This window comes from Micromys minutus (assembly GCF_963924665.1).
Source record: "Micromys minutus genome assembly, chromosome: 2".
In the NCBI taxonomy this organism is placed as follows: Eukaryota; Metazoa; Chordata; class Mammalia; order Rodentia; family Muridae; genus Micromys; species Micromys minutus.
The window spans coordinates 50724851-50734881 of NC_137971.1; the positions used below are offsets into that span (position 1 = coordinate 50724851).

Sequence of the window (10031 nt, forward strand, 5' to 3'; positions counted from 1 at the left end):
TAGAGTCAGGAGAGTCAGGGGAGTCAGGGCTGCTCCTCCCTCTACCTGTGCTGGCTGGGCAGGGGCAGCAGCAGCAGAGGCGACAGGAAGAAAAACAAAAGGAGAGGGACAGTGATCCTCCTTAGGAGCAGAAAGAGGGAGCAAGAAAGGGGCTGAGGCTGACCCTCCTTTAGAGGACGAAGGGTGGGGAAGGGTGAGGCCCGCAGCACTTGGTCAGGATGATCAGGCCTCAGAAATTAAACCTTCACCCCATAAATGATGGTGAGGTGGAAAGTCCCCTCCTCCGACCATCCTACTTTATAGGTGGTGCATTCGTTCCTGCAAAAGATGCTTAGTTTGTGGGAACAACCAACCAGACCCGAGTCTTCTGCAACTCAGCAAAAGTCCTTAAAATGGTTCAGGACCAAGCACAGTGGGGTGCTTTGTGCCTGTCCCATCCTAGGAATCAAAGAAAAATTTACACAATAAAACATGAACAGAGTACATACACAGAGACAGGCCCAGAAGGACAGTCCCAGGAAAACAAAAGTAAACTGAAAGGTTGTCTCAGACAGTCTTCCTCCCTGCACATGGTGGGCCATAGACCTACAGCCAGTTTAGAATCCAAATGAAAACTAGCAAGTTCTACTGCTTCTGGTAGAGGGTCAGGGGTGTCCTCCACTGCTCCTGTCAGACGACATGACACACATCTGCTTACTCCCTCTCGGCCTCCAGATTAAAATGAACAGAAACACAGATGTGGACCAGACAAAAGACAAGCAAGCACTTTGATTTATGAATTGGAAAAACACTCCACTATTTGAGTCCAGGGGTCTCCAGCAAATTCGGAGACAAGCCCCCAAATGTAAGGGTCCATGATTCACAGAAGAATGATACCGCAGACACTCAGATAATATGTGAACACAAAGAATGTTTTATTCTGCAGAAGCCCAGCACGCTGGGGTCTCCCATTACCAAGACAGAGAGACACCCAAGCGAGCTCACAGGCCTGATTTAAAGCACATTAGAGAACCTTGGAGTAGGTTAGCTCTGTGTTAACCTGTTGGTTCCATCTATGGAAACTGTTCCTGAGGAAGTAAATGAGGAAGTCTGGAAACTGCTGTTGACTCATTGTCCTTGCCTCAGGCCAGGTGGCAGGGCAGCTTCTGAGGCCTGGGCTTGCCTACTTCTTGTAGAGAGTTAGGTCTAGTCTTCTGAACTCCCCATTTGAAGCTTGTCATGGAATCAGCCTAGCATTCTCAATTTCACCAGCCACCAATTTTCACTAACTTTAAAGAAATTGGTATCACTCTGCCTATAGGATTAAAAAAATATTTTGGTTGTGTATGCATGGAAGTTTCACCTACAAGTGTGCACCATATGCATGTAGAATTCCTAGAGGCCAGAAGGGGGCACCAGAACCCCTGGAACTGGGCTTGCGGAGGTTGTAGTTCCCATGTGGGTGCTAGGAACCAAACAAAACCTAGGTTTTCTGTTAAAGCAGTGGGTACAATCTGGTTTGTTTGTTTGTTTTTTTTTTTTTTTTTTTTTTTTAGAGACAGTATATCTCTATGTAACTCTGGCTGGCCTGGAATTCACTATGTAAACCAGATTTGCCACAAACTCATAAAGAGCTGCCTGCATTTGCTTGTGAGCCATTGTTCCTGGCCAAAGCAAGTACTCTTAACTGTTCAACCGTCTCTCCAGCCTCATAAATAGTTCACTCTAGATTTCAAATTCTAGAATTTTTGGGGACCCATGAGATGGCTCAGAAGGTAATGGGACTTATAGCCACAACTTGACAGCCCAAGTTGAATCCTCCAGACCTTTGTGGTAGAAGGGATTGACTTTTCTGACCTTCATAGGAAGTGTGGCACATGCCCTCTCAACCTCCACAGACAAAATTAATAAACACAGTCTTTTTAAGTAGTTCAAGCCCATCCATAACTACACAGCAAGTTCAAGCCCAGTGTAGGCTATGTAAAATCATCTAAAAAAACGTTAAATAATAAAACATAAGGACAGGTCGGATGATATACGGTAAAGGCTCTTGCTGCCAGGCCTGACCAACTGAGTTCAATCCCTTAGCATCCACGTTAGAGAGTGAGAAATAACTTCCACAGGTTGTCTTTTCATTTCCCTATGTGTGTCATGCACACACACACACACACATACACACACACAGTGTATAAAATACATAAAGGTAAAAAGAGGTAATCACAAAATGTTTTAAGTATAGTTATTATTGTGTGTTGGGCCACGTGCATAGCTATTCTGGGTGCACAGTTGGATCATTTTCTCCAGAAAATTCCATGCCGAAAGTGACGATAGGGGTGGGAGCCTCTCTAAGGGCTCTAAGATATGACTAGGGCAGAAGTTCTCAACCTGTGGGTTGTGACCCCATTGGAAAGTCAAATGACCCTTTTACAGGGGTCACCTAAGACCATCAGAAAACAGATGTTTATATTTTTTATTAATAACATAAGCAAAAATACAGTTATAAAGTAGCAATGAAAATAATTTTATGGTTGGGGGATACCACAACATGAGGAACTGTATTGAAGGGTCTCAGCATTAGGAAGATTCTCATTCTTTGGAAGTTCACCTTACTTTAAAAGTGTATGGGGGCTGGAGAGATGGCTCAGTGGTTAAGAGCACTGACTGTTCTTCCAGAGGTCCTGAGTTCGATTCCCAGCAACCACATGGTGGCTCAGAACCATCTGTAATGAGATCTGATGCCCTCTTCTGGTGTGTCTGAAGACAGCTACAGCGTACTTATACACAATAAATAAATCTTTTTTTAAAAAAAAGAAAGTGTGTGGGGGGAGCCATTACCTCACAGATTTGATTACCGATCTCCATGTTATATCAGTACATGTGTATTTCCTAAGTTTTGTTTCATTTTTCAGTAATCCTAAATCTGCTACAGGCAAAGCAGAGAAATTGAGAGGTTTTCTCTCCCCAGTTCTGGTCCTACCTTGTGTGTGTATGTGTGTGTGTGTGTGTGTGTGTGTGTGTGTAAGGAAAACTTTAACTGCCATTGCATAAAACATCTGTATTAAGTAAAAAATTGGTTTTGAATAACATTAGTAGAGAACATACTCTAGAAAGTGAAGGTAACTGGGTGTAAAAACTCTGGCGGCAGTTTAATGGAACAGTCGCAGATGGTCAGCTGAGGGTGCATCTAACGGGACGAAAGCCTTGTCTGTGGAGGATTGTGAACAATGCCTGCAGAAATATTACCCTGTGCATAAGCCAAACTGAATTGTTTTCACAAGTGTCATAAAGATTCATACAATGTTCTTTTCTACATGCACTTCAGTTCCACAGCAGGAGTGGCACAGAACACGTATACACAGAAGAGAGCATTCAGGCAAGATGTCTCACTCCCTGATGTAATAATGCGTACACTTCAAAATGATCGCACTGTCATGACACCCACTGCTTTCTACGAGTACAAGGGGGTGGGTGTGGTCAGCCTGGCCCCAGGATCAACCTCTAGAAAGCAAAGCCACCACCTCCCGTGTGTCTTCTCTTTTTGTGCTTTTTTTCTTCTTCATTTTTTTCTAATCAACTCTGCTGTTGCTGCTGTTAGCAAAACTGGTAAAAACAAAATTGTAATCGTTGAACATAGCACTCTGGCAATCTAGACGTTTAAAACCACCTGTATTCTGAGGTAAAGAAAGCACTGCTGAAAATTTAGAACTCTGATTAACAAGGTGGTCACAAATTTTCCTGGCTTGAAGACTCCCACAACTTTCCTGATCAGGTTGTCATGGGAGGTCTCACTTAGTTTTGTTTCAAAGCTAACGAGTGATGTGAATAGTCCAGTATGTTCCATCCGATTTCATTCCATTCACAAGGATTGAACAGTGTGGCACCGATGACAGAACCTGGTACCAGGTCACGAATTCCACTCTCACGTGTGACATCCTCTGCAGTAACACCATCTTTCACGTAGAACTGGTCCATAACTGCTGGGTCAAGCTCACTCATCATAATCTCCAGGGTTTAATCTGGCTGACTGATTACTCTCTGGGAGATCCAAAGTATACAAGTACCAACAGTCAGAATCCATACACCCCACACAATATGCTGCTCCGTTTGGGAAAACTGCATTAAGAAGCTTGATTTCTTCCTGGAAATTCCAGTGTGGGTACCCTTGGTGAGAAGGCTTCATGAAGTTCTTACGAGAATAAAAGAAGCTTGGAATTGAGTTAAACCCAATTGTAATCCTGAGCAAGCTCCAGCAGGGGAAGCAACACTTTGAGTACGAGGGTGGCACCACATGTCTTCAAAATGAAACGCCTCTTGGAGACAAACATGTTACTCTCACTGAGTATATAAGCTTCTTGCTTGTCAGTCTTTGTCACACTTAAGACTGAGCACTGCACATCCTTCAAAATGACATCCCTCTCAGATCCCCAGATCCCTAGATCCCTGCCTTGCATTGGATTTCTGTCTGGAAAACTAGACCTCCAGCAGTTTCTTGGTCCCTTCGAAAAAAATGTGTGGCTTCCATCACCGTGAGACTATCGAACAACCAACAACCACAGAAAATCAACTAAATTAAATCTCTTCTCCCGCCGCTCCTGCGGCCACTGCATTGTTCCAGCTGTGTTACTAAAGTTCAGGTTTCTTTTTTTTTCCCCTATAATTTTATATTAACTTAAAAAAGGACTAACAAAACTTTCCCAGCTATTTTCATGAGCAAAAGTTGAACGTGAGTCTGTTGGAAATAGAGGCAGATACAGTTCGGCCTCTAGCAGTTTTCTGCTTTCCCGTGAGAGCAAGCGCTGGCTGATGCCACTGGCCGTACTGTGCAAGCAAGGCCTGGTCCTGCTTTAAATTAACCTATTTGCGACCATCAATTCCTTTTTTATTTTATTTATTGTGTATGTGTGAGTGGGTGTGCATACCATACTGTACATGTGGAGGTCAGAGGACAACATGCAACATTCAATTCTCTCCTTCTAACACGGGAGTTCTAGGGCTCAAACTTATATTGCTACGCTTGGTGGCAAGCACTTTTATTCACAGAGTCATCCCACTGGCTCAAGATGTCAATTCTCAATTTTACCCACAGATTAAGTTGTAATCTAGCTATAAATATATATGGCAGTGATGGCTCATGTCTTTAATCCCAGCAGTGGGAGGGAGAGGTGGGTGAATCTCTGAGTTTGAGGCCTAGTTTACAGCATGAATTCCAGGACAGCCAGAGCTACAGAGAACCCCATTTGCAATGAATAAATAAATAAATCAGCATTTTATGAATATAAACAAAATGAGTGAGGTATGGTTGCATACGCCTTTAATCCCAGTACTTAAGAGGCAGAGGCAGGAAAGTCGGAGGCCACTGGTGTACATGGTGAGTTTCAGGAGAGACTTTGTCTACAAAAGAAAAAGAAAACAGGCCAAGGGTGGTGGCACATACCTTTGGTCCCAGTACTTAGGAGGAAGAGGCAGGCAGATCTAAGTGAGTTCAAGGCCAGCCTGATCTACAAATTGAGTTCCAAGACAACCAGAGCTACACTGAGAAACCCTGTCTCAAAAAACAAGACAGACAGACAGACAGACAGACAGACAGACGGGTTGTAGCCTGGGCTATTGCTGAAGGCACAACACTCACTGGCTGCAGAACACAGAGAAACCAAGCTGGAGCTGAGCTGGAAGACTCCTCCCCTCTGGTCAGAGCTCATACTGGCAGAAGGTACTGCGTACAGGGCTGGGGAGAGTTATCATCAGCAGTCTTCCTCACTGTGAGCCCAGCCTACTACACTACCAACTTACCGTGTGTCTGCTGGTACAGTTGTAATACCTATGAACATAGTATTCCGGTCATGATCTCACCTTCCTGCACAGGTACGCGTGCACGTGTTAGAGCACACGCACACACACACACACACACACACACACACACAGACACACTGCTTATACACATACAGCACAATACTAACAAATAAAAATTTGCAAGGCATGGTGGTGTACAACTTTAATCCCAACACTTGGAAGGCAGAGGCAGGCAGAGCTCTGTAAATTCAAGTCCAACCTGGTCTACAGAGCTAGTTACATGATAACCAGGGATACACAAACCATACCAAAAATAAACAAGAAAAAAAATGATATTTATTTTTTATTGGAAAAATATTTTTATTACAGTATTTGTGTGTGTGTGTGTGTGTGTGTGTGTGTGTATAGAGGCCAGGAGTTGAATCTAGTGTCTTTCCCAGCCACTTTCCAGCTCATTTTCTTCAAAAACTTTATTTTTGTCTATGGGTGTTTTGCCTGTATAAATGTCTGTACTACATGAGGCCAGAAGAGGGCATAGGATTCCCTGGAACTGGAGTTACAGATGGTTGTGAGCTGCTGTGTGGGTGCTGGGAACTGGAGTTACAGATGGTTGTGAGCTGCTGTGTGGGTGCTGGGAACTGGAGTTACAGATGGTTGTGAGCTGCTGTGTGGGTGCTGAGAACTGGAGTTACAGATGGTTGTGAGCTGCTGTGTGGGTGCTGGGAACTGGAGTTACAGATGGTTGTGAGCTGCTGTGTGGGTGCTGGGAACTGGAGTTACAGATGGTTGTGAGCTGCTGTGTGGGTGCTGGGAACTGGAGTTACAGATGGTTGTGAGCTGCTGTGTGGGTGCTGGGAACTGAACTTGGGTCCTGTTGAAGCATAGCTGGAGTTTTTTTAAAAAAAAATATATATATATATATATATTTAATTTTATTTATTTGATGTATGAATGCTCTGCTGCATGTACATCCACCTGCCTGAGGAGGGTGTCAGATCCCACTATAGATGGTTGTGAGCCACCATGTAGTTGCTGGGAATTGAACTCAGGACCTCTGGAAGAGCAGTCAGTGCTCTTAACCACTGAGCCATCTCTCCAGCCCATAGTTGGAGCTCTTAATCTCTAAACTCTAGCCCTAAGAAATACTTTTAAAAACTTTATCTATTTAATGTATACATGCCTGTGTGTATTGTATGTCTGTGTACCACATGTGTGCAGTGCTGGGGGAAGCCAGAAGAGGATGTCAGATCTCTTGGAACTGGAGTTAGAGAGCTTTGATCTGCCATGTAGGTGCTGGGACTCTAATCTTGGTCCCCTGGAAAAGTGGCCAGGTCTGAACCACTGAGCCATCTGTCCAGCCCATGTGATCAGGGAGATGGCCCCACTTCACTGCCAATCTGATGATCTGTGTTCAATCCCCGGGACTCATAGGGCAGAAAGAGAAAACTGATTCCTCCAAAGTGTTATCTGACATTCAGATGCATGCTATGGCACACATGTTTACACATGTAAGTACATACACATCAACTCCCATCGAACACTGTAACACACTTGTGAGAAAACACACACAATGAATTAATGTAATACAAAGTTAAAGGAAATTACCTAATAAAGCAATCAGCAGATCCCAGAGCCTGCATTTTTCCAACTGTATTAGAACTAGAGGACCCACCAAACTCCCACCTCATTTGGGGCTTGGCAACAGAAATAACTTGGAGCTTATTGGTCTGGCAGGAAGCAAACATCCGTGCCTCTCCTGCTAAGGCCCAGGATCCAGCTGTAGACAACAGGATGCAGGAAGGAACCCGGAAGCAAAGCCTCCTGTGCAAAGGGGTGGGGAGTCTTCCTTAGGAAGAGAAGCTGTCTTTCTTAGAGACAGGAAGCTCCCCTGTGAGTGGATGAGTACTGACAGATGTCGTCCTTCAGAGACAACTGGCCTCATGGCTTCCCACTGTGCTACAAGGGCATGAGCAAATGAGCCAGAACTGCAACCACTGCTCCTCCTGCAACGGGCATTGCTGCTGGGAGTTTCGCTAACCCAGCATTGACGGATAGTAGGTGTGCGCTCATATATGTTTGTTACAGACAGCCCATTCCTGAGCCGTGTGTGGTGGCTATCAGGCTGTCACTGTGTAACCCAGGCTGGCCTTGAACTTGCAGTCTCTTGTCTCTGCACTGTTGCATGCTGGGATTACAGGCATGCAGCACTGTGAAGAGGCAGCTCTTACTTGTATCTGCTCAGCATCTTCGTTTCTTCCAGAACCTTTTGGGGTGCTGATGGGAGCTGTGCTGGTACATCATCAACTTGAGTAGATTTAGAATCAGCCAGGAGATGCACCTCAGACTCTGTGAGGTCATTTCCAAGGAGGTTTCCTTTTGAGGGAGGTTCAAGGTCAGCCTGGGGTACATAGTACATTGGAGCTATTCTCAAAAAGTAATAAATTATGGGCTGGAGTGACAGCTCAGTAGCTATGCACACTAGCTACTTTTATAGAAGGCTTAGGTTCTGTTCCCAGCACCCACATGGTAGCTCATATCTATCTGGAACTCCACCTCCAGGAATCTAACCCCTTCTCTGGCCTCTGTGAGCTCTATACACAGAGACCACACACACACACACATGCATCCCACACCATACACATATTTAAAATAAAATAAATGGATTTACATACTTACTTTGAGACAGGATCTCTCTGTTACATAGCTCTGGCTATCCTGTAATCTGCTATATAGACCAGACTGGCCTCAGACTCAGAGTCCACTCAGAGTGCCAGGATTAAAGGGATTCATTACCATGCCCGAGGCCCAGCTTTAGTATTATTTTTTAAAGATTTATTTATTTATTATATATAAGTACACTGGAGCTGTCTTCAGACACACCAGAAGAGAGCATCAGATCTCATTACAGATGGTTGTGAGCCACCATGCGGTTGCTGGGATTTGAACTCAGGACCTCTGAAAGAGCAGTCAGTGCTCTTAACCGCTGAGCCATTTTAAAAAAGAAAAGAAAAAGAAAAAGAAAATACCTTTCCAGCCTCTGCCTTGGACCTTGCAGTTGCCGCAATGTTGATGCCTAAAAAGAATTGGATTGCCATCTATAAACTCCTTTTTAAGGAAGGAGTGATGGTTGCAAAAAAAAAAAAAAAAAAAAAAAAAAAAGTCCAGATGCCAAAACACCCCAAACTAGCTGACAAAAATGTGCCCAACCTTCATGTCACGAACCCCATGCAGTCAGTCTCTCAAGTCTCGAGGCTACCTACATGAAGGAGCAGTTTGCTTGGCGACGTTTTTACTGTATCTTATGAATGAGAGCATCCAGTATCTCTGAGATTACCTGCACCTGCCTCCTGAGATCGTGCTTGCCACCCTGCGACGCAGCCGTCCAGAGACTGGCAGGCCTCAGCCCAACGGTCCAGAGGGTGAGCACCCTGCAAGATTCACAAGAGGGGAGGCAGATGGCGACACCCACAGAAGGAGTGCTGTGCCCCTGGAGCTGACAAGAAAGCTGAGGCTGGGGGTTGGCTCAGCAACCGAATTCCAGTTTAGAGGCAGCTTTGGTCGTGGACTTATTGGCCACCTCAGTGGAGTTGGAGATTATGTTGTATTGAATAAACTTTAAAGAAAAAGAAAAGAAGGTGAGTAAAAGAGAGAGTGGAGTAGAGCCTAGCGCTCAGGAGCTTGTGAGCAGGCACAAGGCCCTGGGTTCTAACCCAGCACTGAAGAAGAAAAGAAAGAAAGAAAAGTACTTGAACATGTCCAAAGATACAAAAATGGCGAAGGTGCTCACCATCGTGGTCCAACATGAACCAACACCGTGGCAGACCACAGTTGCACCCACAAGGGTGGCTTTCTACACAAGATAGACAATAACAAGTGTTGGCAAGGTTACTGAGAAACTGGATCCCACTCTGCTGCTGGTGGGAAAGCATCGCTCAGCAGCTGTGGAAAATCACCTGGCAGTTCCCCAGAGCTGAAAGAATCACGTCACTCAGCAACCCCCTCGGGCACATGTTCAGGAGAAGTGAAAGCAGATGTTCAAACAAAAGTGCACACATGGTGTACAACAGCTCTCTTCACGGTGACCAAATGATTGTCACCGGGCATGAAAGGGGCAGTGCTGTGCTCTGGAGTTCCAGTGCTCAGTGGCCAAGACTGAGGACACTAAAGTCAAGGTCAGGCTGGGCTACATTTTCTTTGCTTGTTTTCTGTGTGTAGGCTGTCTGTATAAATGTCTATGGTTCCTGAGAAGGCCAGAAGAGGGC

General features: G+C 44.9%; 2 pseudogenes across 2 annotated transcripts; one reads left to right on the plus strand and one right to left on the minus strand.

Moving 5' to 3' along the window:
* Nucleotides 1-3549: 3549 nt before the first annotated feature.
* Nucleotides 3550-4501, minus strand: LOC308417292 (S-adenosylmethionine decarboxylase proenzyme-like; annotated as a pseudogene). The gene has a single exon. The product of its transcript is annotated as an S-adenosylmethionine decarboxylase proenzyme-like (transcript).
* A 4331-nt stretch (nt 4502-8832) lies between these two features.
* Nucleotides 8833-9388, plus strand: LOC308417589 (small ribosomal subunit protein eS10-like; annotated as a pseudogene). Its single transcript has one exon. The product of its transcript is annotated as a small ribosomal subunit protein eS10-like (transcript).
* Nucleotides 9389-10031: the final 643 nt, after the last annotated feature.